This window comes from Ambystoma mexicanum, chromosome 8, assembly GCF_040938575.1.
Source record: "Ambystoma mexicanum isolate Mex_15411 chromosome 8, UKY_AmexF1_1, whole genome shotgun sequence".
Taxonomy (NCBI): Eukaryota; Metazoa; Chordata; class Amphibia; order Caudata; family Ambystomatidae; genus Ambystoma; species Ambystoma mexicanum.
Window position 1 is genome coordinate 900317944 of NC_090929.1, and position 26014 is coordinate 900343957.

Genomic DNA, 26014 nt, shown 5'->3' on the forward strand with positions numbered 1-26014 from the left:
GGTGAGTGCAGCCCCAACTTTTCCTTGTACCTCCTCTAGTTTTACAAACGTACCACCCGGGAACATATCCCCCACAGTCAGTTCCTTCGTGGGGTCCCATACTCTTTGCAGCATTGTATTCAGTGTGGGGGCTATATCTGGGTAGTGCCATAGAGGGGAGCCAGCAGTATATGGTTCTATACTTCCTACCTTATGAAACAGCCCACCGGGTCAACTTCCCCAGGGCCCTTACACGACATTGTGAATATCATAGAGCATAAGTCAATGGGGGCGGGGGCATATTTCTCAACCTGTATATGGGCATAGTTCTCTGTGTTCTGGAACCAATATTTTGCAAATTGTGGTTATAAAGTAAAAAATCTGGGGCCGCCAAGCTGCCTGTATCGTATTTTTCACATATTTTAGACCAGTTAATTCTTACAGTCCCTCCCGCCCACACAAAATTAGAGGCGAGTTTCTGTACCTTGTCAAAGAACATTCGTCCAGGCCATATTGGGATGTTACTAAACATGTATAGAAGTTTTGGTACGATGACCATCTTCAGCAGGGCAATGTGTCCATACATTGATATCGGGAGCTTGCTCCATAGTTTTAGTTTGGTCTCCAACTGTACTATATATGGTTCATAGTTGGTGCTATACAGAATATGTCTGTCAGTGGCCACTATAAACCCCAGATAGCGGGTTGAACATGGGGACCAATGGTAGTCTACCGTGGCGTCTGACTATACAGTCCCTTGTGTCAGTAGGATGATTTCAGACTTAGCCTGGTTTATTTTGTACCCAGAGTATTTAGCAAATTCTTTTGCTTCTTCTGGAGCCAGATTAATTCCAGGGTTTCTAATGTATAGTAGGGTGTCATCTGCGTAGAGCGAGATTAATTTGGGGGACCCCGAATCCGAACCGCCCAGCATGTGTCTTTGTGTCTGAGGAGCGCTGCCGTCCCCTCAATTGTGAGGGCGAATATGAGGGGAGATAATGGGCAGCCCTGGCGTGTGCCTCTGTGCAGTGTGAACTCCGGTGATATGGTAAGGTTCATTCTTATTCTAGCACTGGGATCTTTGTATAGTATGCAAATAAAGCCCAGGATCCCTGGCCCAAACCCCAGTTTCCCCAGCATTGCATACATGTACTTCCAGGAGTCCGAATCAAATGCTTTTTCAGCGTCAAGTGAAATTGCTATCACCTTTGCTTTGGGTACAAATTGGGATATTATGGCAAATAGCCTACATAGATTTAGAGAGGTGGATCTCGTGGGGATGAAACCCAACTGATCCGGGTGTATCAGTTTATTCATGTAGGGTAGCAATCTGCTTGCAATGGCTTTTGCACAGATTTTGGTGTCCGTGTTTATCAAAGATAAGTTGCAGTATGATGTGGGGGTTTATGTGGCTTAAGCAGGACCGTTATAATCGCTTTTCTCATGGACATGGGTAGTGTGCCGACTGATAGTGCCTCCTCCCACACCTCCATTAATCTACGGGCCAGTTCTGCCATATAGCATTTGTATAAGTCTGCCAACAGCCCGTCGGGTCCGAGGGCTTGTCCTGCTACCAGGCCCTTTATTACCTGACCGGCTTCCTCTACTGTGAGGGGGAGATCCAGTATTTCTCTTTCTTCACGTTCTAGTGTGGGAAGCTGGAATACATCCATATACTGTTGACACCTGATCTGAGTTTGCGTATAGTGCCTTGTAAAAGTGTAAAATAACTCTGTTAAGCTTTTCGGCGTCTGTGTTAACTGAGCCGTCTGCCCCCACAATACTCGATATCGGTCTATACCCATGTTCCGCCTTGATCAGCGTGTCCAGTGCCTTGCTTGCCTTATTACCCTCTCCGTACCACCTGGCCCTCATTGGGTGTGTGATGTATAATATTTCTCGGTCAGCAAGGGCCCTGTATTTCTCTAGCTGCTCTTGTAATGGCTTGAGAGTCTCCTTCCCCGGTTATTGTGTGTGTGCGTTTTCAAGGGAGTGTAGGGCGAGTTCTGTGTGATGTAGTTAATTTCTAATAACCTGCAATGTGATGTGTGCCCGTGATAATAGATGCCTGCGTAGCCAGACCTTGAAAGATTCCCATACAGTGGCCACAGATCCCACTGAACCCATGTTGCGGTCAAAGTAATCCATGATATCCACCCTCAGGGGTTCGATGATGGCCTCGTCGTGCAGCACGGCTGGCGGTATTCGCCACAGCTATGGGCCCAGTCCTGGGTCGGTCATCGACAGTTCCAACAGAACCGGTGAATGGTCTGACCGTGTGCGTGGGAGGATGGTGCATTCCTTTACCCGGGGTATGTATTCTGGGGAGCATAGCCAGTAGTCTAAATGTGAGCTAGAATTATGCACCGGGGAATGGAAGGTATACTCCTCCAGATTGGGGTGTAATTCTCTCCATGCATCCATAAGGGGCAATGCAGACATGCCCTGCAGTATTGTCAATGCTGCTTTGATATGCACACTGGTGCTTCTGGTTGTTCTGTCTATCTGTGGGTTCAGGATCGTGTTCAGGTCCCCTCCCAAATAACCTTGGCGTCGCCCACTGGTGAGATCTGTTTGATGATGTAGATGTAAAAGTCGGATTTGGGCCATATGTATTGATCAGTATTACCTCTTGGTTCCATATTGAGCCCCATATAATTACATAGCGTCCCCCCGGGTCAACTATGGATCTAGTGAGTTGGAAACCTATACGTTGGTGTACAAGGGTCAACACCCCCTGGACTGTTTAGAGTATTCTGTACCCACACGTAAAGGCCCCCAATCCTGAGCAAATGCATCTACTACCCTCTGTATGGCATGTGTTTCCTGTAGCAGCAGGATATCAATCTTATGCCTCTTCACAAATGCCAGAATTCTCTGTGCCTTTATAGGATTGGCTAGCCCTCTAATGTTCCAGGTGAGGAGTTTAACCGTACGGTTCAGCCCGGCCATCGCCATCTATTGAATTTAGGTGCATATTTATTCATCTTATTGAATACTCTGTACGTTTTGTATTCATCCCAACCATCAGCTTTTTCAATTGAACAACTCCCAATGCCCTTCCCTTCCCACCGTCACCATCCCCCCAACTGGACAGTGTATCCCCATTCCCTGAACTTTCTTGTCTGAAACAGTGGGTGGCTCTGTGTGGCCACAACAGGTAACAACAAAACTCTCTGCCTTCAGGAGACGCATCAAATGGATCGGGCGGAATGGGAGAACCACATGTTACGTGTGTCCCAATGATTATGCGAGATTGAGCTCTGCAGATTGTGTAACAATTGGAAGAACATGTCAGCCGTTATTTGGTGGAGCCGGGATGTTCAGTTCAATGTACGACATGGCCTCCTACAGTGTTTAAAAGAAATGGGCCCTGCCCCTGTGTGTCATGGTCACTGGGCAGGAGCCATGCCCTTAACTACATGCAGAGTCCCAATGGACCCAGTCGTGGCGCCTATGGCACCAAGCTCATTTCAAAGTGTGCTCAGCACACAGAATACCAAGGGCACGTGCAGCAAGGCCGGACGGGCCCGATTATCACAGGGACGGCACATGCAGAAGGCAGAAGGAGGAGCTAGGTAGGGCCACAAGGCGGAGCAAAAATGGAGTGGCTGGGCCCAGCCTATATAAGCCGGCCCCACCCGCATACTGGTGCTTCACATTAGTTTGCTAATAGCAACGTAACGCTTACCGCTGACCAGAAGACTCTTACCCGATCCAGCACATGCGCCTTGAGTCTCAGGAACCCTTCGCCACCTACCTGGTTCTACACGCGCATCTCCAGCCACTGTGACCATCTTACCTGGGACTGCATCATCGTCGGAGCATTGTCACCCACTTCCCACTCTACCGTCGCCGCGCACGCCTTACCTGAGACACATGCCATCATCGGAAGCACAGTCATCCGCTTCCACTCTACAGTCGCTGCGTACGCCTTACCTGAGACCACACCATCGTCGGAAGCTCAGTCATCCGCTTCCACTCTGCAGTCGCTGCGCAAGCCTTACCTGTGATCGCTCCATCGCCGGAAAGCATCGCCACCCGCTCCCGACTCTGCCGCAGCCATACTCACCTTCCCAGAGTCCTCTGCAGGTACAGCCCAGCAACCTTACCTGTTCAGAATTATGTCGACTCAGGACCTTCTTTGTGTGCTGCCTCCACGCGGATCTTCACCTCCAACAGCCAACTGGAGCCGGATACCGTTCTCCAGCCATCACCAACCTGCCGCACCTGCAAAAAAAGTAAGAGACACAAGGTGAGCGATCACACAGACCCTAACTCGCTAAAGCGGCACTACTCACGAACTTGGCGCATCTTCTGAAACTGCCTACTTACCAGTGGTGGAAACTCCTGGAGCAGTCTCCTTTTGCCATCACACGCTCCTGGGTCATCTTCATTGCTACAGGGGAGAACGAACAATATACCATTACGAACAACCATTACGAACAATACCCCTTGGGCCAGTGTCATTACAAGAACACAGACAATAAGTAAAGTCATAAACACGTACCTTCAAAACGGAATGGTTGCAGCCGGTCTGGACCTCCGCAATCGGGACCAGTGACGTAGCTATGTCCATCCGCTAGCCTCATTGTTTCTCATCCTCTCGCCGGATCAGGTCCAGCCTTCCAGGCCCACGAAAAAGCAGCTGTTGGGGGAAAGAAGCGACCTGAGGGAGTCAACTGCAGGGAGGGCTCCAACCATGCCCCAACGCCCCCGCAGAGACCAGGTGAGCGTAACACTGTGTTGCAGTCGGAGCTTGGCTGGGAACAGCATGGCATTTGGTACCTTCCTATCCCCGAGTGCCTTCTTGACGTGGCCATATGTGCATCTGTTGCCTGTACCCCATTCGAGAAGTCAGGGTATATGTGGCTTTGGGTTGAATCATAAGTCAAGGAGCCCTTTTCCTGTGACAGCCGGAGAATCAGGTTGCAGTAATTTAATAGGCAGGCAATGATAGTGCGCGGAGGTGCACCCGGTTTGGGCGGTGATGCCAGAGATTTGTGGGCTCTCTCCACAAGGAATTACTGCAAAAATTGCACATATGGGAACATCTTGCAGAGTGCCTCCTCCAGGAATACCTCCATTGGAACGTTTATGGGCCTCCCCGCCATGCCCACCACTCGGATATTGTTGCAGCGCGTGACCTGGATTCTAGGTCCTTGCATTTGACCCGCATTGCTTTTAGGCTCTTTTTAATATCCTCTATGTCTTTCCCGTGTGTGGCTACTGTGTTCTCCAGCGCAGTCACCCTGGTCTCTGCCTCCGTGACCCTGGCATTCACCTTCGGTAAGTCGGCTCTGATGGAGACGATGTTACTGCCAATGTCATCAAGTTTGCTATTAACTGCTGAGACGCCGGCCTGCATTGCTGCCATGTAAGTATCCATGCTAATTTCTGAGTGGGCTTGGCTGGTCGTTGGGGTGGTTGAACATTATGGTAGTCTATAGTGTGTGTCTGCTTGCTGCCTTATTCTCTGCCTCTTCACCAGGGCGCGTTGGATGGGGTCGGTCTATTGGCCCTACTTTGTTCCTCAACTGGGAGCTTATGTTGCTGATGAAGCCACCTCCCGTACACCTTCCAATGGCGGCAGTCCCCTAATGTGGTTAGCGCTCCTGTGTACATGCAGCTATACTCTGCGCCCGGCCGCTACGGGTCTGCGACTCTGTTCCTGCAGTGACGCGCTGCTGCTCGTGATAGTGCCTACTGTGCCTGTCTACTGTAGTTGTGCACACTACCTATGCCGTCTCTGCACTGTTCACAGTCCTGGTGTTCTTGTGTTGTGGGGCTGTCTCCTTGCTATTTTCGAGCTATTCCTGAGGTATTGTGGGATCATCTCTGCAGTCAATCCTACCTCCCATGCACTTATCAGGTGGAGTTTTCACTCAGGTAACATTTGGGGTGAGCTGCAGTGCACTCCGGTGTCTGACCCACACCACCACGGGTCTCTCTGTTGCACTGTCCCAGGCCTCGCGTGACCCTTCTTGGTATTGCGGCAGGCTGGTATGTAAGTTTTCACCCAGGCAGCGCGGGTCTATATTTCAAATGTGCGGACCTACGCACCTTTTAATACATGTCCCTCTTAATGTGGATCGCCTGCCCGCGTATTGGCACTGCAGGGGCTCCCACTTCACTTTGCCGGGTTATATCGATTCATGTTTATGGTCTGCTGCCCCCACCCGAATGTCTTGGCTCAGTGGGTGGGTGTTCCCACGTCGCTTGTCATGTACAGTGCCTGTTTGCTTCAGATGGGCTGGGGTAACATGTACCTTTTGGAGCCAGCGTTCCGACGCTGCATCACCTGTCACTGGTTACCTCGTAATTTTGCCCGCCGCTGCTTGTGCCACAGGGTAGAGATGTGCTTTTATCCAGCCGTCCGCGCCTTGCAATTTGGGTTGGGTCCTCCGTGGGCCTTGTGTCACGTTGTCCTTTATGCGTTTTTTTTGGCGAGTGGGCAGCGCATCGCCCACAGGACCGTTCTCGAAGACTAGCCATCATTTCAGGCACCCAGAGATACGGTCCTGCACCAAACTCTGTTCGCTACTGCACGCAATGTTGTTGCTTCGTATTCTGCGTTTCAATTCTGCTGGGGCTTACTCATTACGCAGGATATAGCTGGAAGGATGTATGCGATGCGGACCTCAGCGTTTAGGTGGCCATCTTTGTCGGCGTACCACAGCACCCCCCGGTTTCACAATTTTTGATCCACCACAAACCAGAGGTAGTGTTCCTGAAGGATCAAAATTCTAAAACCACCCTGCTTTTTATTGTGTTACAGAGCCCTTTCACATTCAATGTAAGGCAAGAGAAGCTTCCCAAACTATCATCTAACCCAGCCATTAATATAATTGATAATGACCCTCCCCGCCCAAGTCTGCTCTCCCCAGTTATCCACATCCTCTGCATGGTGAATGAAAACGGCCAACCAATAAGCCATAACATGTCAATACTCAAAACCCCATACATTTGGAACCTGTGAGAAACCAAAAGGTGTCTCACCCCCTAGTCCTCAGGGATCTGTCATCCAGGTGGCCAGGACACAGCCATCGCTTTTGGATCCAGTTCCTGGGGGTGGACCAGTGCGGGAGGATCACCTGGATCACCCCTCCAGGGAGTGGGAATGGGACACTGGATGGTGAGTGGCGGTATCCCCTTCCTTATAACACCTTTAACCCATCCTCCCAAGTAGGATATTTAGGAACTCCAAACCCCTTGCTTGCCTCCCATAACAACACACACACTTTATCACGGGCAGCCCGCTATGATAGAAAACGGACTAACACCTGAGCCGAATACCTAATTTCCCAATACAATGGTCAGGCAAGGTCAGGCAATTACTGACCATCACACACACCTGACTTCCATTAAGCTTCCCCACACGGATAAAAGGCACACTTTGAGCAAGGCAAAGCACACAAGGGAACAGCAGTTCCAAGATGGCAGTTTAACAAGAGGAGAAGACGGCAAAACAAGGGGATTGCAAGGAGGGAAATTCCCTTGACCTTTCTGACAAGCAACCATTGCTTTCAACCATTGCTTTCATGAGCCCTCGTGATTGGAAAGCGTAAAACCAAGTTGTATGTGGAAGACAATAGGCCTTATGAACTTGCTAGAAATCCTGCTTGGCAGTATTATGTACAGGCATGGGATGCAGTGCATTGTATGCCAATGATGCATTGTATGCTATGCCTCTTTCAAAGGCAACCTGCAACTGCCCTCAAATTCTTCACTTTGTGCTGGACTGATGTCACCATCTGGATGGAGAAAAATTAGGTAAAGATGAACCCAGACAAGATGGATAGCAGTTATTGAGTATTTGCAAAGGTGGTGTTAGCTGACCCTGGTAAAATGTGTTGCATCCTCCGGTTTGGCCTTGGCCATAACATGCTTGCACTAGATGCTGCAGTGGTTAAGGTAGAGTTGTTTTTTTATTCTCAGGACAATCGGATGACTGCATCCCCACATCTCGTCGGCTGACCCCAAGTACTTTGGCTCATGTTTTTGTGTTGGCCATGTTTTGGAGCCACAGTCTCCTATGTGCATAACTGAGAAACTATGCACCTGCTCAAATTCTATGATGTGTTTCACGCTTCGAGCGCTGTTTATCTCTTTCATTCTTATTTATGGCCACTTTGTTTATGTGGATTGACGAGGCACAACCTAATGTCTTCTTCGGGGCTTCTTCTCGCTCGTTCAAAGATGCTTTATCTGCTTTTGGAGGAGAGGGGTAGTCAGGAAAATTGGAAAACTGATTACCCCTCTCTCCAGTGGTATCGCATACATTGGTCAGACTTTATAGAAATCTTGCATTACATATTGTCAAAGGGGAAAGGAAAAACCTCCCCGCCACGAGACCACACGCAATTATTTTTTAAAAATTCACTTTATTAATTATCAATAATAGCTAAAAAATTGTTTTCTATACAACACAACGTCTGTGGTACAGATTAACAATGACTAAAACCACTGTTTTTAAACATACAGGCAGATGAGAAAACACATATAAACACAAATGACACTGGGGTATATCTCAATATCTTGTAGAATTCATTTGTATATTTCATAATATGATGTAACACGGTTATCCATATTGTAGCCTAATCTTTAGTTTTGATCAGACAAAAAGACTTTTGCTATTTTCAGTCCTACAGATAGTTGACATCTTTCAGCCCCAATATATATGAGACACTATCTCTAGTGTCCTTTTCTGGATGATTTTCAAAGGCCTTCTTCAGGACAAAAATATTTCTTTTAGTCAATGGGCCTCATTATGAGACCAGTGGTAGCCATGCAGGAAAAACCGGCAGGCTGCCGCCGGACTGGTAATACCATTCCGTCTCTGTGATTGCCAGAATCACCGGGGCATTACAACCCCGGTGACCCGGTAATTCCGGAGGCAGAATTCTGTAAATCCCCATTCCCATGGAGTCCAGTAGGACTCCATGGGGATGGGGATCATGGAAACACTGGTTCCGTCTATGACAGAGTGGGTTTTTCCATGTCCCCCTGCAGGCGGGTGGTGTTACTTCCAACAGGTCAGGCCAGGCAGGAGTAACACCTCCCGCCTGCAGGACCCGGAATCAGTCGGTCCGGAAACAAAGGTGGCAGCGGATTTACCGCAACTGTTGTTTCAGGACCGGCTGACTCACAATGAGGCCCAATGTCTTAATCTTGTATACCCCTTTGGTGACCAGCATCAGTAGTACTACAAAATAATAACAAAACACAAAACTGTATTAAAAACAATTATTGACCCGTGGCGGGTGCATTAACACTTAAATGCAGGCTGTGTACAATATTCCACACAAATTTCATTTATTTGATGTTGGTTGGTTCTATTCCAAACACTTTCTAAGTTTCTAAAACACATTCTAACGAAAATTTCCTGAAAGGAACACCAATCTATTACTTGCATGCAATATAACAGATTAGAGGTTGTCATTTTTTTCAATCAAAGGACCATCTAAATTGGCATCCTAAAACAAGGGGGGCAACGGGAGGCATTTAATTTTGCATTTTGAAGACATAAGCTAATTAATATATACTCTTTTGTCAGTATTCTTTACCTGATCGATTGTCATAATCACTCCGAACTGTCCTTCCCATTCGGCATAGGCAGCTTTTTGTCAAGGAGATGCGCTTCCTCTAAAATGCAAAGCACATTCATTGCAATTTAGAAGCCACTTGTATTGTGACGGCAATTGCGTTATCAAGTTACTTAAAAATATTTTGTGATGTTAATTCAGAACAAGAAAGCAAAAAGCAGAAATACAAATTATTACGACCCATCCTTTCACTTATTTCTAAACTGTATTTTCACTGAGCACCTATCTACATTCTGGTTATTCATCACTATATCACTTTTAGAATTTTTATCATTCACTACAACTCATGATTAGTCTCAAATTTGTCTAGTTAGTACGTCACCTCCAACACAATTTTTTGCTTCTCCCGTGTCGTTAACTCATGGAAATGGGAGGAGGAGAAGGGATTTACTTATGTCGGAGTCGGCATTTAACGCCCGTACTTGTATTCTTTTTTATTTTTTTCAAACAATTATTAAGAAGACGCTGCGTCTCTTTGCTGTAAAACAAAATATATGTGTTTCACAAATCAGAGCGCACTGTGCGCACGATGATAAGTGCCCCAAAACCCACACTGGGTTGGCAGACGTTTTGTTAAATGCGCTTTAAGAAACGGCAGAAAGCGGCGAAAAATAACTACTTGCTTTGTCTTGTCTCCAAAAAGTGGCGTCGGCGTTCCTCGTTCCTCCGTCTACTCCATTATTTTCATGTTACCCGGCAAACTAAAGCTTCCAAAGCTAGCTTGCTTTTATGAGAGGAGTTCCATAAATCATGTAATCAGGCTAAAGAGTCGTTCCCATGATACCGGCACCATCTTGGTTTGTCAAATGCGGCAGAAACCATCATGGCAAGCTAATTCGATTTCAAAGGTAAACATGTAAAACTGAAAAAAAACACGTGACTTGGGCCAAAGATAAAGAAGGGGGTTCGCTCCACGACCACACGCGCAGTTACATATGCCTGTAAATACAGTATAATGCATTGAAAAAACCGATCTCTCTGCGTAAAAGATGCTGTGGAAAAACTGCACAACGTGCGTCTATGTGTGCATGCATGAAAACACGAAAGGGGGACGGCATATTCATGTCCACAAAGACCTTTCTCTGACAGTATTATTCCATGCCACCCACTAAAATTCTTTATTCAAGGCAGCAACCAAACAGAACATACCCGTTGGTAATGTTAATGGCTTCCTAGGCTTTATTATATTAAAGTAGTCCACTCAATGGACAAGTTTAAACCGTGTTTAACTGTATCCAGATCATAAATCCAGCGTTGTTCGCATTTAGATAACATGAGGTCTCTATTGCCCCCTCTCTCTCTTGGTTGTTTTACCTGGATAATAAACCAAAACATATCCATGTGTTTATGTTGCTATGACACAAAACGAGCAACTAAGGGTTTATTCTCCATCCTTGTTATTTAGGCAAGAACGGTGCTCACAAGTCGTTTGTTTGATTTGCCATTTAGTTTTCCCTATATAGAGTAGATTATAGGGACACTTAATACCATATATCACCCAATCCGTTGCGCAGTTGTTAAAACTGCAGAGATTCCAATTTTTCCCATTTGACTCAATTGACTTGATGTTTTTAGTAAGTGGACACACTGAATACTGTCCACATTTAAAATGGCCTGTGACAGGTGGAAGATCCCATAGGGTTCCTTGTCTTACAGGCTCTTGTTTCTTGGTGGGATATGTGTGTACCAGCATGTCTCTAAGGTTTCTTTGTCACTTAAAGGTGAATCTAGGTGCTGCAGGGTTAAATTCCGATGGTTTTACCAAGTGCCAGTTTTCTTAATAATTCTGCTCAGTCCATTACTAATGGGACTGAACATACTTACACACGTTATTTTATCTGCTTGTGTCTTTTCTTCAGGGGGTCTCCCTATTAGCATGCTGAGCTCGCTTGTAGGAGGTATAAATAACTAGAGATAGTGTCTTATATATTGGGGCCGAAACATGTCGACTATCTGTAAGATTGAAAATAGCAAAAGTCTTTTTGTCTGATCAAAGCTAAAGATTAGGCTACAATATGGATAACCGTGTTACATCATATTATGAAATATACGAATGAATTCTACAAGATATTGAGATATACCCCAGTGTCATTTGTGTTTATATGTGTTTTCCCATTTGCCTGTATGTTTAAAAACAGTGGTTTTAGTAATTGTTAATCTGTACCATAGACGTTGTGTTGTAAAGGAAACAATTTTTTTAGGTATTTTTGATAATTAATAAAGTTAATTCTTTTTGTAATAATTGTGTGTGGTCTTGTGGCGGGGAGATTTTTCCTTTCCCTTTTGACAATATGTAATGCAAAATTTCTATATAGTCTGACCAATGTATGCAATACCAGTGGAGAGCGGGGTAATCAGTTTTCCAATTTTCCTGACTGTCTTGAATTTTTCCTTTTTCAGAACTGATCCCCCGTTAATAAAAAATAGGGAAAATATGCAATTCTTGAGTAATTAAAGGATAGGGATAGTGACATGTGTGCATTATCTTGTGTGGTTTCATAGGCACTGAAAAAGCTCGGTCACCTCCCTAATAAGCCCATCAGTGGCGCTTCTCCCTGTTCTGGATTTTCCGCAATATCTATCTTTCTGTTTGCATTTCTGGATTATTTCTGATTTTAGAATATTATTTTTGTGTGTTTAGTTGTTTTAATGCGTGCACTACTTTGTTGCCCCCTTCAGTGGGGTAGCTTAAACATGTCCCTATATTAATAACGTTTGTTAGAGTGATCAGTGTATAGGGGAGCTCAGACACACATGTTTAATCCACACTGTATATAGTAGTTTTCCTAAATTTCTAATGGGCATCCTGGCTCCGTGACTTTGAACTGACGACTGCAGACTGCAGAGTATGCCAGTGCAGTAGAGTAAACAAGAACAATTACATAACTGACTTCCAGTGCAATGACATTTTGTGCGTTCTGACCCATGTGGCATTCGGTTGCAAAATATTGCAGGGGTCAGAAACGGTGGAAGGGACGAGCGTATGAAGGGAATATTCTTTATAACACATATTTTGTGCAACGGGTAACCTGCGTGCTGAGCTCAGATCAAACACACACCTAACATTGTTCCAAATGTGATGGCTCTTGTCCAGATTTCTCCTTATCTGGATGTCCCCATTGCTTTTATTACTTTCCAAGTACATCATCACATTTCGCATTGCTGAACTGTGTTCACATCAAGGACTCTGCATATATTGGTGTTCCACTTGCGAATAATGTGCCATAGAATGCTGTTTAGCAAATAGCTTTGCATTTCTATTGTTTTATATTGCCATTTACAAGATGATAATTAGTAAGTTGACATTTGATCCTTACAGTAATTAGTAAGATGACACTGCAAGCGTATAGGATGAGGGTAACATCCTTCACTCGAACGCAGATGTTAAAAGTAGGGAACTGTTCTTCTGTTATAGACATGGGGAAGCTTATTATCAGCTAACTCTATTGTCTTTCTTACAACAGATGTTACTGGGTACTCCAGCTAGGTGTCTAAATCAATTAATCACATATACGCCTCCAGGAAGCAAGTAGTACATTATTCAGATAAATCCATGTGGATAGCATTAATAAGAAAAACAAGCATTGGCAAAGCCAATCGTTTTGGCGTTTACTGCTGTTCTTTGCATTTATAGGCACCAGAGCACAAGGAGGAGAGTGAAAGGTTTCAAAGGAGGATGCGATAAGGGGGGTGGGTATGCAAGAGAATGAGAAGGAAGGAGAATAGAGCAAGGGAGGAAACGATTGATAGAGTGTGCCTTCGTTGATGAGCAAGAGGAAATATGAGCAAGAAAGGTTGAGAGTGAGAGTGTAAGAAATAAAGCGAGAGTGTGAGAAGAAGGATGAGATATGATTGTTTATTTATATAGCGCCTATACACAATGTGTTTCAAAGCGCTTCAAGGCAAGGGAGGGAACAAGGGAAAATACAACCACATTCTTACAGGCCATGAACAGTAAGGATGTGAAATTAACTATCGTACTCGGCCTGACGACATTTCAGATAGTGCAAGAGCTAAGACATAGATAAGGAAGGCAGAGGGAGAGTGGGAAGGAAATGGAAACAGACAGGCGACTACCGTACTAGGCCTGATGACATTTCTGGTAGAGCCGGAGAAAAACAAAAGGGGAGGGAGAGGGGTGCAGAAAGGGAGGGGAGGAACAAAACAAGCGACTATCATACTAGGCCTGACGACATTTCAGATAGTGCTGGAGCGGTGGTGGGGAGCAAATAAACAGTAATGGGAGGGTGGAGGAAACAGACGAGGTTGCTATCATATTAGGTCCAGGGACAATTCTGATAGAGTAAGTGCATAGAAGAAAGTAAGGGGAGGAGATAGGAAAAGGGAGAATGTAAAGGAGGAGAGAAAAGAGAGTAAGCAGTCAAAAAGAGTGGAGAAGCAAGAGTGGAGAGTGAATACAATTGCAGAAGTCAGTAGTAACACATAATGTTGCAAGCCAGGATAGAAGATAAAGATGGGAACAGCATGATTCAGGGCCACCATGAGTACAAGATGCAAAGGAAGTCCAGCATGAGAGTTGAGAAAGAGTGACACACCGTGAATGAATGAAGTCCATAAAAGTCAAATCCAACATTGGCCACAAGACAGTGATGGTGAAGGAAGGCACCAGGTGGGTGGGGCTTGCTAAGTGGTGGAAAGGAGCGGGAAGCAGGAAGGCACCAGATGGGCAGGGCTTGCTAAGTGGTGAAAAAGAGCAGCAAGCAGGAAGGCACCAGTTGGGCGGGGCTTGCTATGTGGTGAAAAAGAGCGGCAGGCAGGAAGGCGCCAGGTGGGCGGGGCTTAGGCCAGGTGACCTAGATCCACTTGCACCTGCTCCCCATCTGACAGGGGGTAGAGAGTGGAAGTGGGGTGGGTGGGGTAGAGAGAGTGGGGGTAAGATGGGTGGGGGAAGAGAGTGGAGGTAGGGTGGGTGGATAGGCATAGAAAGAGTGGAGTTAGGGTGTGTGGGTGAAGGTACAGAGAGTGACAGTAGGGTTGATGGGTGTTTTGTAGAGAGTGGAGGTAGGGTGGGTGGGTAGGAGTAGATGGAGTGCAGGTAGAGTGGGTGGGTGCGGTAGGTGTGAGAAACCAGAAGGTTTCTCATCCACTAGTCCCCGGGGATCTGTCATCCACGTGTCCAGGAAACGGCTAACGCTTTTGGATCCAGTTCCTGGGGGAGAACCAGGGCAGGAGGATCACCTGGGTGAAGGGTCTTCAGGGAGTGGGGTTGGGACACCGGATGGTGAGATGCAGTATCCCCTTCCCTATAACAACAGATATTTAGGAACTCTACCCCCACCCCCTTTACAACACGTACACTTTCTCACGGACAGCCTGCTATGAGAGAAAACAGATTAACACCCAAGCCATATACCTGATGTGTCCCAATACAATGGTCAGGCAAGATCAGGCAATTACTGACCGTCACACACACCTGACTTCCATTAAGCTTCCCCACGTGGATAAAAGGCGGAGTACGAGAGCACACTCTGAGCATGGCAATACACAGGAGGAAACAGCAGTTCCAAGATGGCAGTTTAACGAGAGAAGAAAGACAGCAAAACAGAAGGGGATCGCAAGTAGGGAAGTTCTCTTGACCTTTTCGACAAACCCTTTCATGAACCCTTGAGATTGGAAAGCATAAGAGCAGGAAAACAGACTGAAGAATCCTGTATTGTGTGTCGGAGATACCCGGGGCCCTCCTGCGTCAATAATCAAGGCGGGGAGAATTACCAGCCTCTGTGGTTCTGCCCTTGGCTCCAAGAACAAAGCAGCGTCAGTGAAATCATCACAGCCGGTGAGTTAGAGAGACTGATATATATATGACCGGTCTGTGTTGAAGCCAAGGTTGCAAGCGGCAACATTACATGGCAAAAGCTGGAACGAACATTGTTTGAAGTACGTGTGATTAAAGACGCAAGTAAAGTTGAACTGCTGATGAGTGATTGAACTTTGAAACAAGATAAAATACCTTTGACAGATTGGTCCAGCACCGCGTGTGTGCTCAATCGAAGGTCTCTCCAAGGTATCCAGCTGAAAAGTGAAAGAGTTGTAGAGAATTGTGTATCGAAATGGTCCTGCAACAGGTCAAGCTAAATCCTGCGCACAGTTGTAAGTCTTCAATGTTAATACAATAAAGAACATTTGTGGCTAAGTAGATTAAGTTGGCCCAAGCCTGGCAGAGGGAGATCAATTGAAAGTTTTGTGTTAAATTGGGTCTGAGCCCGGCAGAGGGGGACCCGGGGTGAAGCGAAAATCACCCATTAAGGTTTTGTGTTAAAGTGGGTCTGAGCCCGGCAGAGGGGGGCCCGGAGTGAACAGAAAATCACCAGAGAATTTGTACATGTTAAATCCTAGGAAGAAAGGAACTTTGATGTTTGTCGTGTTACATCAGGCCCTCTGTAAGAGATACTTTGAATGGCAAAGAGACTGAACTGCACCCTCGTGCTAGAGAAGCCAGACTGTGCTAAGCTCGAGTGTGCCGCCTTTTTCCCGCGCTGAAAACGTGGGGAAGGGAAGCCAATGGCTTGAATATCCTGACATATCATTTCTTGAACACTTTTCTTTTGCATAACATTGTTTCCCACTATATTTGTATTTAGAGGTAAGGATTGGCAATAGGCTTATTAGTATAGGTCCTTTTATTTTGACAAGATTCCACTAGGACTGTGTTATTATTATTTGATGGTCATAGCTTGCTCCCATCTTTAGATTTAGGATTAGATCGTTGTTTTTCAAACCTGATTGAAGTTCAATAAACACCCTTGAACTGTGATCACCTGTGTCTTACTTACTGTTTGATACCATGCCTTCTTTACATAGGATGGGTGTAAGGGGAAAGAGAAAGAGAAATTGGGTGTAGTGTGGGTGGGGATAAAGAGTGGGGATACGGTGAGTGGGATAGAGAGTGGAGGTAGGGTCGTGGGGGTAGAGAGAGTGGAAGTAGGGTGGATGGGTGGGCGGTAGAGGGAGTGGAGGAAGGGTGGGTTGGGGTAGAGAGAATGGGTAGTAGGGTTGGTGGGGTAGAGAGTGGGGGTAGGGTAGGCAGGTGGTGTTAGAGAGTTGGGGTAGAGTGGGTGGATGTAGAGAGTTTGGAGGTAAGGTGTGGGGGTAGGGAGAGTGGAGGTAGGTTGGGTGGGGCAGTGAGTGGAGGTTGAGTCGGTGGAGGTAGAGCGAGTGGGGTTTGGGTGGGTGGAGGTAGAGAGAGTGGAGGTACGGTGGGTGGTTGAGGATAGAGAGAATGACAGGGTGGGTAGGTGTTTTGAAGGGAGTGGAGGTAGGGTGGTTAGGGGTAGGGAGAGTGGGTGTAGGGTGGGTGGGGGTAGATACTCGAGGTAGATTGAGTGAGGTAGAGAGAGTGGTGGTAGGGTGGATAGGTGGGGGTAGAGAGAGTGGAGGTAGGGTGGTTGGTCCGTGTAGAGAGATTGGAGGTAGGGTGGGTGGGTTGGTGTAGAGAGAATGGCAGTAGGGTTGGTGGTGGTAGAGGGTGCAGGGATAGGGTAGATAGGTGGGGTAAGAGAGAGTGGCGGTAGGGTGGGTGGGGGTTTAGAGTTTTGAGGTAGTATGGCGTGGATAGAGGGAGTGGAGGTAGGGTGGGTGGGGGTAGATATAGTGGAGGTTGGGTGAGTGAGGTTAGAGGGAGTGGAGGTTGGGTGGATGGGGTAGAGAGAATGGGGGTTGGATGTATGGGGTAGAGAGAGTGGGGGAAGGGTGGGTGGGGTAGAGAGGGTGGGGTTAGGGTTGGTTTGTGTAGAGAGTGGAGGTAGGGTGGATGGGTGGGGGTAGAGAGAGTTGAGGGTGGGTGGATGGGTAGAGAGAGTGGGGGTAGGGTTTATTTATTTATTTAAATGTGTAAAGCGCACAGTGGCCCTGGGGCATCGTGGCGCTGTTACAGAATGCTTGCTTGGTTCGAGCTTGCATCAAATAAGCAACATAGCAAACATTATTGACAATCGTAGGAGAGTATATGTTCCTTTGTTACATTGGAACAGCATAACAAGACTGAGAAAATATTGCAGGTTACATAGAATTGAGAGAGTTAGTTGAACAGTTTGGTTTTCAGCATTTAGCGGAAGACTGTGTAGTACTTTTGATCTCTGAGTGCAGTGGGAAGGGCATTCCAGTTTTTGGGTGCTAGGTGTTGAAAAGTGTTGCCTCCTGCTTTGCCTCTTTTGAAGGAAAGGACATAGATCTTGTTAGTGAGATGGGATCTCGTGGGTCGAGATGATGAGCTGAGTGTGATCCTCTCAGATAGATGGGGAGGGGTTATGTGAAAGGCATTTGTGTGTAATGGCCATGGTTTAAAAAAGAATGCGTTCTTTAACTGGCAGCCAGTGTGCGTCTTTCCTTGCCTGGGAGATGTGTTTCCTTTTTGGAATACTCAGTGCTGCTCTAAGGGCATTGCTTTGTGTTACTTGTAGCTTGTTAAGGTTTTTGGCAGAGGTGCCCAGGAAGTGGGTGTTACAATAGTCCAGCTTGGTGCCGACTGGGTTAGGAGGTTAGAGAGTGAAAGGGTAGGGTGGGTAGGTTTAGAGGGAGTAGGCTAGGGTGGGTGGGGGTAGAGAGAGTGGGGATAAGGTAGGTGGGGTAGAGAACATGGGGTAGGGTGGGTGGTGGTACAGAGAGTAGGTTTAGGGTGGGGTAGAGAGAGTGGGAGTAAGGCGGGTGGGGGTAGAGAGAGTAGGGGTAGGTGTTACGAAAGATTTCCCTTAGGTGCAATTTTCCTTCCATTTGTGGACCCCCCAAACTTTTTTTTTTGTTTGGCTTACCTAACCTGACTTTTACCAGTGGAGCGTAGCTCTCAGCTGCGCTTCTCTGGGCTTTTGGTACTTTGTTATGGGGAAACGGATACTTCCTTGTCAGTACTGGGAAACTACGTTTCCCTTAGTCTTTGACTATGTTGCCATTTCTTGGTAACTTTTTATCTATGTGCCAAGTACCTTACAGTACCGCGCATAGGGGTCCTTTTGTTTTAGGGCCCTAAGGATTTTTTGGTGCATGTAAATGTGTGCCTAGGACGAACTGGTGTAAGCAGTTTACTTTAAAGTATTTTTACTTCGTTTTTTTTGGACAATACCGTGTTTGGCCCAAGACTGTGGCCAGTGCTGAAAATGGCTGTGCCACGGAGTCTTTTGTTCTGTCCTTTGGCCATTTTGTCGCTTTACCCTCCCCAGGTCGAGAGACCCGGCTATTGTTTGTTTGGGCATGCAGCTTCCATGCGAAAATCACATCTTTCGTGGGGTCCTGCATGTCATGTGTGTTAGTGACCAGGAAGAGTGTTGGGACTGTTTGCTCCCAATCCACACTACTGGTGCCAGTATGTTTGGTAGGCCTGAATGACTAGAACCACTGTGGACCATAATTGGCCCATGCCTGTCGTGTATGTAAGAGAGCACATCTTCCATTGGCTATCCCAGATTTGAGCGCGAAATGAATCTTGGACAAGAGAAGGGGCTCTGAATCCATTCCAGGTCGATCACCTGAAGTTCACACTGAACCACAGAAGGAGCCAGGTATCCTGAACGAAAGAGCATTCTCGTGGAGCTGCCGGAGACTTGCTGGAAGTTTTGTCATCCTGGCCCCGCTGTTGGCCCGTCGGACCCCTGCTTTTGTATCGTACCAAGAAGGCGTGGAAGGGCGCTTTGACCCTTTGGAGTAGTGGGACCAACAACTCTGAGCACCTCCTGCTTACCCTCACAAAGATCCTCTTCGGAAGTGTTCCTGGGCCATCCAGCGAACTGACCAGCGCAAACCCGGGGTATCGTACAGGAGCGCTGCCGTTCAAAGGTGAGACTTGAGACTTTGGGAATTGGCTACTTGTGGTCCTGGGCCCTCTCCCACCAAAACCTGTTGTCCTGGCTCCTCTGGGTCACGATTTATAAGAGTGTGCCACGCCGCAAGCATTTGCGGTACCTGTGTAGCCCCGCTGTGGTGACTGTCGCTGTAAGTGCCTGCAGACCTGCCCCCCCATGTCCTGAGATGTGCTGCACCAGAACTATCTTTCTCCTTTCTTTGAGAGCTGAGAAAAGGCTACTGTTCTGCCACGGACGATTGTCCTGTCCCGCAGCGGCTGAGAGCCGGAGCGACCTGTAACTGCAGGGGTGAAACCTACTAGCGAATTGGCCTAGACTGGTACAGTTTGGCCCGGACTGTGTTGAGGGTCGGTGAGTACTTGTATCACTTACCAGTGGCCCCCCTGGCACATCCATCTGTTTTGCGCTCCCCAGCTATTCCCGAACTCCGAAAGTTGCTCTATCTGTAGGGGTAGACCCTCCACAAGGAGTACAGCTTTATTCCTCATCGCCTCAATCCCCTTCCTGAACAGCTACAGCTCTCTGAACAGAACCCGCTTTTCACTTTACGCACGACTGTGCACTGTTAACGCGCTGCTGTACACTTCTTAGGGCTGGACTGCATAAAATGGGCATTGATTTCGAAGAACTGCCTAATGCGATATCTGTGTTGAACTTCCCTCTTCTGTTGCAGGTTGTGGTTATTTTCTCCCCTTTCATCAGCATTAGGCTACACACATTTTGTAATTATGTTACTTTGTGAAAAGCGTGTGTGATAACTGTTTTATTATTACTGTGGTTTGTTTGTGTTTAGTTATAAAGGCCTATAATAAATGTATTTTTGATATACATCTGTCCAAGAGTATTCTGTGAAGTTTTATTGTGTGTGATCATTGTGGGCTTCCGATCCCTCTCACGCCACCTGAGACTTAGTCTTGACCGCCTGCCAAGCTACCGTAGATTGGTCTGGTTTGTCCAGAAGGTTCCCCTATTCCCCTAAACTGGTATGGCCTCCTAAATGTCTTCCCACCTGGTCAGAATTTAGAAATCCATCCGAACAGGAGGATAGGTGGGGCTACAAAGACCGGGGATAGGGCAGGTGTGTTGGAGTAGAGATAGCAGGTAGAGTAGGTGGGTGGTGGTTGGGTGGGTGCGGCAGAGAGGGTGGGGTTTGGTGGTGGTAGACATGGTGGGGTTAGGGAGGGTGGGTTTGTGTAGAGAGAGTGGCGATTGGGTGGGTGAGGGTATATAGAGTGGAGATTGTGTGGGGGTAGTGTGAGGAGGTAGCTTGAGTAGAGGTGGGTAAGTGGGTGGGGTTAGAGAGAGTGGGGATGATGGTATTTGGTTGGGGGCAAAAAACATGAATAACAAAGCAGCCTCGGTAGGACTTGTCAAAAGTAGCCCAAATTAGCCCAAACAAAACCCAATCAGAACACGCAATGGGGATGGGGTGGGTAGGTGGGGGTAAAGAGAGTGGGGGTAGAGAGAGTGTTCATGGGGTAGGTGGATGTAGAAAGGCTGCCTCAGGTGGATAAAAACCACCTGCCATCAAAAGTATCCCAAATAAACCCAATATGAAATCACTGCACAGCTGGGAAATGGAAAGCCGGGCATCCGACTTGCTTCTTATAAAGCTGCTGATTGGAGCAAATATTGTGGGGAAACGTCTCATTGGGTAGCATGGCAGAGAAGTTTGGAAAAATACAATTTAGTGATTTGTCAGTTTCATGCCATTATGTTGCCCGTTGCTATGCCAACCTGATATTCTTAATTCAGAACCCCCATTCCCTCTCTCTCTCTCTATTCTGTAACAATGGTTTCAGCAATGTTGGGGCGCAAGCGCAACAAAAATTCCCCAAGACCAGCAATCTATCTTCTGTAAACCTGAAGTCAAATTATCAAAGCAGGTCAATTATTGTATACCACTCCTGATTCTAATCTTGTCTAGTACTCCTCAGAAACAACCCTTTTATGTTAGCATAATTCCAGACAAACTTGAATAGATCCTTAACAGTGCACCCAACTCCATTTTATGGTTTGACGAGATTTTTGGTACCAGTGATACATCCAACAGGGCACCTTTTTATAATATATCACCTTTCAAGCAGACATCAGCTTGTTAAGCTGAGATTCTCCCAATTCCAGCACTTTCCATTAACTTTCACATTTGCTCAAGGTCTATCTTCCCCTGAATCATACCATTTTTATAAGATGCCCCACAGGTCCTTGAGCATATTTGTCCATGTTAAGTGGTAAGGATGCCTGTCTGTTGTCATTAGTGATTCTCTAATAGGAATTTGTCATAATTGACTGACCAAGGTGTGGTCAATAATATCATGTTTAGGATCCTTGAGATTCTGAGCATCTGCTTCAGAACAACAGTGTCTGCATGACAAATTACAATCTGTCTTTCCTTTGTACCTTTATTTGTTTTCACTGAATTGTCTTTTCAGTATTTAAAAAGGAACAATAAAAGGTTCCATGTTAAAGCCCAATTTACTTAACTTTCCCCTTCACTTGTGTGTGGAGGGAATTTGCAAATGAAAGAAAAGGGTAATTCTTCAGATGAGGGGATTCCCAAAACAAAAATCACATTTGCACAGCGTTTTGCGCAGGCAGTTTCTTCCCACTCACAAAATCTACTTCTTGGGGGTGTGGAGCGTGCATCCTGGAGTGCAACCATGATTCCCAAAGGGACTCACTCTGGAATGTGCCCCCTCTACTGTGCCATTTCCCTACGCCTGGCCTTCCCTCTCAAAACTCAGACAAAGGGGAATGTACAAAGCACACCGTCCACCTAAATTTCTGTGCCCTGTGAGGAATCTGACGGCATTCGCCCATCTACTCCCCCTAGATCTTCCTCTCAGGTGGCCAGGGAAAGGCCATCGCTCTTGGATCCCGACCCTGGGCATGGATATGCGAGGGAGGATCACCTGGGTGGAGGGACCTTGGGGAGTGAGGAGAGGATGTCTTTGGGTGAGACATGGTATCCCCCTTTCCATTTTCAGAATTAACCCTACTCTTCCCCCTTCCCTTGTCAGAATTAACCCTACTCTCCCCCTGCCTTCGTAGGTTATTGTCAGCCTTTACCTGTTTCCTAAACACAAACTGTCCCACAATCAGATTCCTTTAAAACTGGGATGAGGAGGAGGCAACTGGGAGTTATGCACACTTTCATTCATTCACACCACTTTAGTACTGAGACGAGGAAGAGGACTGTGGAGGAGTACCATTGCAATAGCCAGGCATGTCCCGCTAATAGATTAAACCATGGTCAGGCAAAGGACTTGCACCTGTAACAAGTTAAGAGGCCACAGGTGCATAAAATGGAAGACAGGCAGACGAAGGAGGGAGAGGAAAAATCCACCTGGCGAGGATGCAGCTGCGAGATGTGGAGCAGGCTGGAGAGGGGTCGGCAGGAAGAATGCCGTGTTCTGCCGAAGGGGGAGAGAGACGCCGAGGCCCGAGTGGTCTCCTGTGCAGTTTGTCCACAGCTGGAGGTGTGGGACACAGAAGACTCTAGATTGCTGCAGGCCACCGCAGCAAGGGTCAAAGGTGTTGAGCATGGCTCCCGGAAATGCCGAACAAACTGAAACTTATAATAGTTGGGGTTGGAGACCGAATTGAGGACTTTTGAATACCGAAAACAAGCTGCAAAGTACTTTTAAGAATGCCACAAGTATTATTGAATACTGAACTAAAGAAAAGATATGAAAAGTATATGAATGTACAGCACGAGAGAAAAGCAAGTGATGTGCATTTATGAACGCAGTGAAAACAATTAATGAGCATTTATCAACAAAGTGAAAGCCGGTAATGAATACTTATGAACAAAGTGAAAGCCAATAATGAGCACTTGTGAAGCAAGTGGAAAGCAAGTTATAAGCACTAATGGACAATGTGAAAGCAAGGTGGTGGAAAAGGATGAACACCACAGAGTGAGTTGTGTGAAATACACATTGTGGTAAAGTCAAGAGACTGCCAAGGAGAAACAGAATTGAATGTTGACTAATGACACAGGTCCAGAGAGAAAGCCTGTGTTGGCAAGAAAGTCCAAAGAGAACATATAAGTATAACAAAGTACCAAGGGTTATCAGTTGTGTGACCTGTAATTAGTGGACTAGGTGGTCCGACAAATGCACCTAGACTGAGTGACCCCTACTTGGAAAGAACTAAGGAAAACCAATATACAGAAGCTGTTTTGTATAAATGCGGAAGTGATTGAAGAAAAGAACAATCTTTGCGAACTATTTAGAAGCCTAGATGGTTACAAAGCTGAACTGGAATTATTATTGAAAGCCAAGAGATTTCAACTGATTATAGTTTTGAAGCTGAAAGAGCTGACTTCTTGGGGAATGGAACCCCAGGGCCTTTTGCAACTGTTTTGAACTTGGGAAAGGGGAAGCTGGAAAACAAGCCACTTTATTTGGAACACTGTTTCTTTTGTTGCTGACATACCTACACATTGTATATCTTAAGTACTGAGGGCAAGTGTAGCTTTTGGACACAGACCTTTGATTTGAACTTAATGATACAGACTATTCTTAGTTTCTTTAGGTAGGGAAATCCCACCTAAGCATAGGGCAAGTTAGGCTTTACTACATTCTGACATTTAAGAAAAATAAACAATTTTATTTAGAAAAGGGAATCTGGTGTCTGTGTCTTACTTCATGATACCTTCACAAATGGTGTCAGGAGTGGCATGCGGCTCAACCAATATAAGTTGGGGAATCCTCAAATTTGAAAAGTTAAGTACCAGAGCATCAGACCCCTCACTAGCCACCAACGGCCCTATTGGGAAGAGATTATTCTCCAAGGCGAAAGAAGACTGATACCTACTGATTTGATTCTAATTCCACCCCCTGATATTTACATTAGACTGACCCCCAAATCAGGACCAGCATGGAGGTTTGGAATTGATGTGCTAGCGGGGGGTTATAGAGCCAGACTTTAGAGGTGATGTTAGTGTTGTTACAGAATCACAGAAAATATCCCTTCCAAATCCATCAAGGGTATACAGTTGTTCAGGGGGTGTTCGAGAGGGCAATGTTACCTAGAATCAAGGAAGAGGCTGGGAAGGAGAGAACAGATAGAGGTACTCAGGGTTTCGGGGAGGCGGATGATACACCTGATGCTCCTACAAAACCTGAGCCTAGAAAGGTCAGAGAAAAAGAAAATGAAACTCTTTCCGACCTAGCCTTTGCCAAAGGAACAACCAATTATCCGCTGAAGCCTTTTTACAGGTTACATCTGAACAAGAGGGCTGTGAGAAAAGAGGGCCTTATTTCTTTTTGAGACATGGGCTTGTGTATCGGGGAGACACCACTTCAGAAAGCTTAGTAAAAACCCAATTAGTTGTCCCTAAGAGTCATAAGCAAGTGGTCCTAGAAATAGCTCAGACAGACAAAGATACAAGCCCAAATCACTAATAAGTTCTACTGGCGGGGAATACATGCTGACATTAAAAAACTTTGTCTAGGCCTGTGAGATTTGCCAAAAGACTAGTACTATTTATTTAAGCATTTATTTTATTTGTAAATCACTGGGATGTAGCCTGTAGGCATGGAAGCGCTAGGACATGGACAGACAACATAAAACAATACGTCCGCATAACATAGCAGTACTCATATGCCACCACCAGGTCCCTTAAATCCGTTGCCAATCATTGAAATTCCTTTCTCAAGAATTGGTATGGACATTGTGGGGCCCTTAGAAACATCAAAATTAGGGAACAAGCACATTTTGGTAATCATGGATTATGTAACGCAATACCCAGAAGCCTTTCCCATGAGAGCAAATACCACCCAGCAAAAATTGAAATACCTGCTCCCTTTCTTTTCACGAGTGGGGTCTGCAAAGAAAATACTGACAGATCAAGGCTCTACATTTATGAGCAAACTCATGGGGGAAGTAAAACAAGTATTGCATATTACCACTTTGAGGACCTCCGTATAACACCCACAGACAGATGGCTTTGTTGAAAGATGTAATAAGACATTGAAGACCATACTGCAGAAGTTGGTGGAACAATATGGCAGAAATTGGGATCAGATGATTCCATGGGCTTTTTTTGCAGTTACAAAGACGCCTCAGCTTCCACATGATTCTGGATGTCACAGATATGTTGAGGGAAACCTGGAAAGAAAGAGAAGAAGTCCCAATACCAAACTGCCATTACGCTTAAAGAACACTTGATGGCAGTTAGATATGATATGATAGGTTATTTATAACGCGCTTAATACCCAGAGGTTTCTAAGCGCGGACCCGGCGATCGAACCTGTAGTGCTCTGCGTCGTCTTGCTTCCAAGGCGAGCACGTTGCCCCTGAGCTATCCTCCTTATCTTTGATACAAACCCATATGGCCAAGGCACATGAACAACAGAAAGGGCCTCATTACAACTTTGGAGGTAGCCATGGCGCTACTAGCACTATGGCTACCTCCAAAATTGTGTCCGGGTCCGGTCTGGTGAAGTGGGAACTTACCGGGACATTCCGCCCTAGGCGGACCCGGTAAGTCCCCATTCCAAATGCCATTCCCCATTCCCATTTGAGCCCCCATAGGGCTCAATGGGAATGGGGAAGCCTCTAATTACGGGCCTGCTATTGGCAGGCCCGTAATTACCGCCCTGGTCCCCTAAC

The 26014-nt window shown here is 46.3% G+C and overlaps 1 protein-coding gene and 1 long non-coding RNA gene across 9 annotated transcripts in view; one reads left to right on the plus strand and one right to left on the minus strand.

Moving 5' to 3' along the window:
• The window catches only part of LOC138472556 (uncharacterized), a 98968-nt gene extending 88602 nt beyond the window's left edge, over positions 1-10366 (minus strand). The window contains exon 1 of the long non-coding RNA XR_011268641.1: positions 9546-10366. This is a non-coding gene — a long non-coding RNA (uncharacterized lncRNA). The remainder of the gene's footprint in view (positions 1-9545) is intronic.
• Positions 1-26014, plus strand: part of SHLD2 (shieldin complex subunit 2) — a 1351673-nt gene that overhangs the window by 727513 nt on the left and 598146 nt on the right. The gene's annotated exons all lie outside the window — the stretch shown is intronic.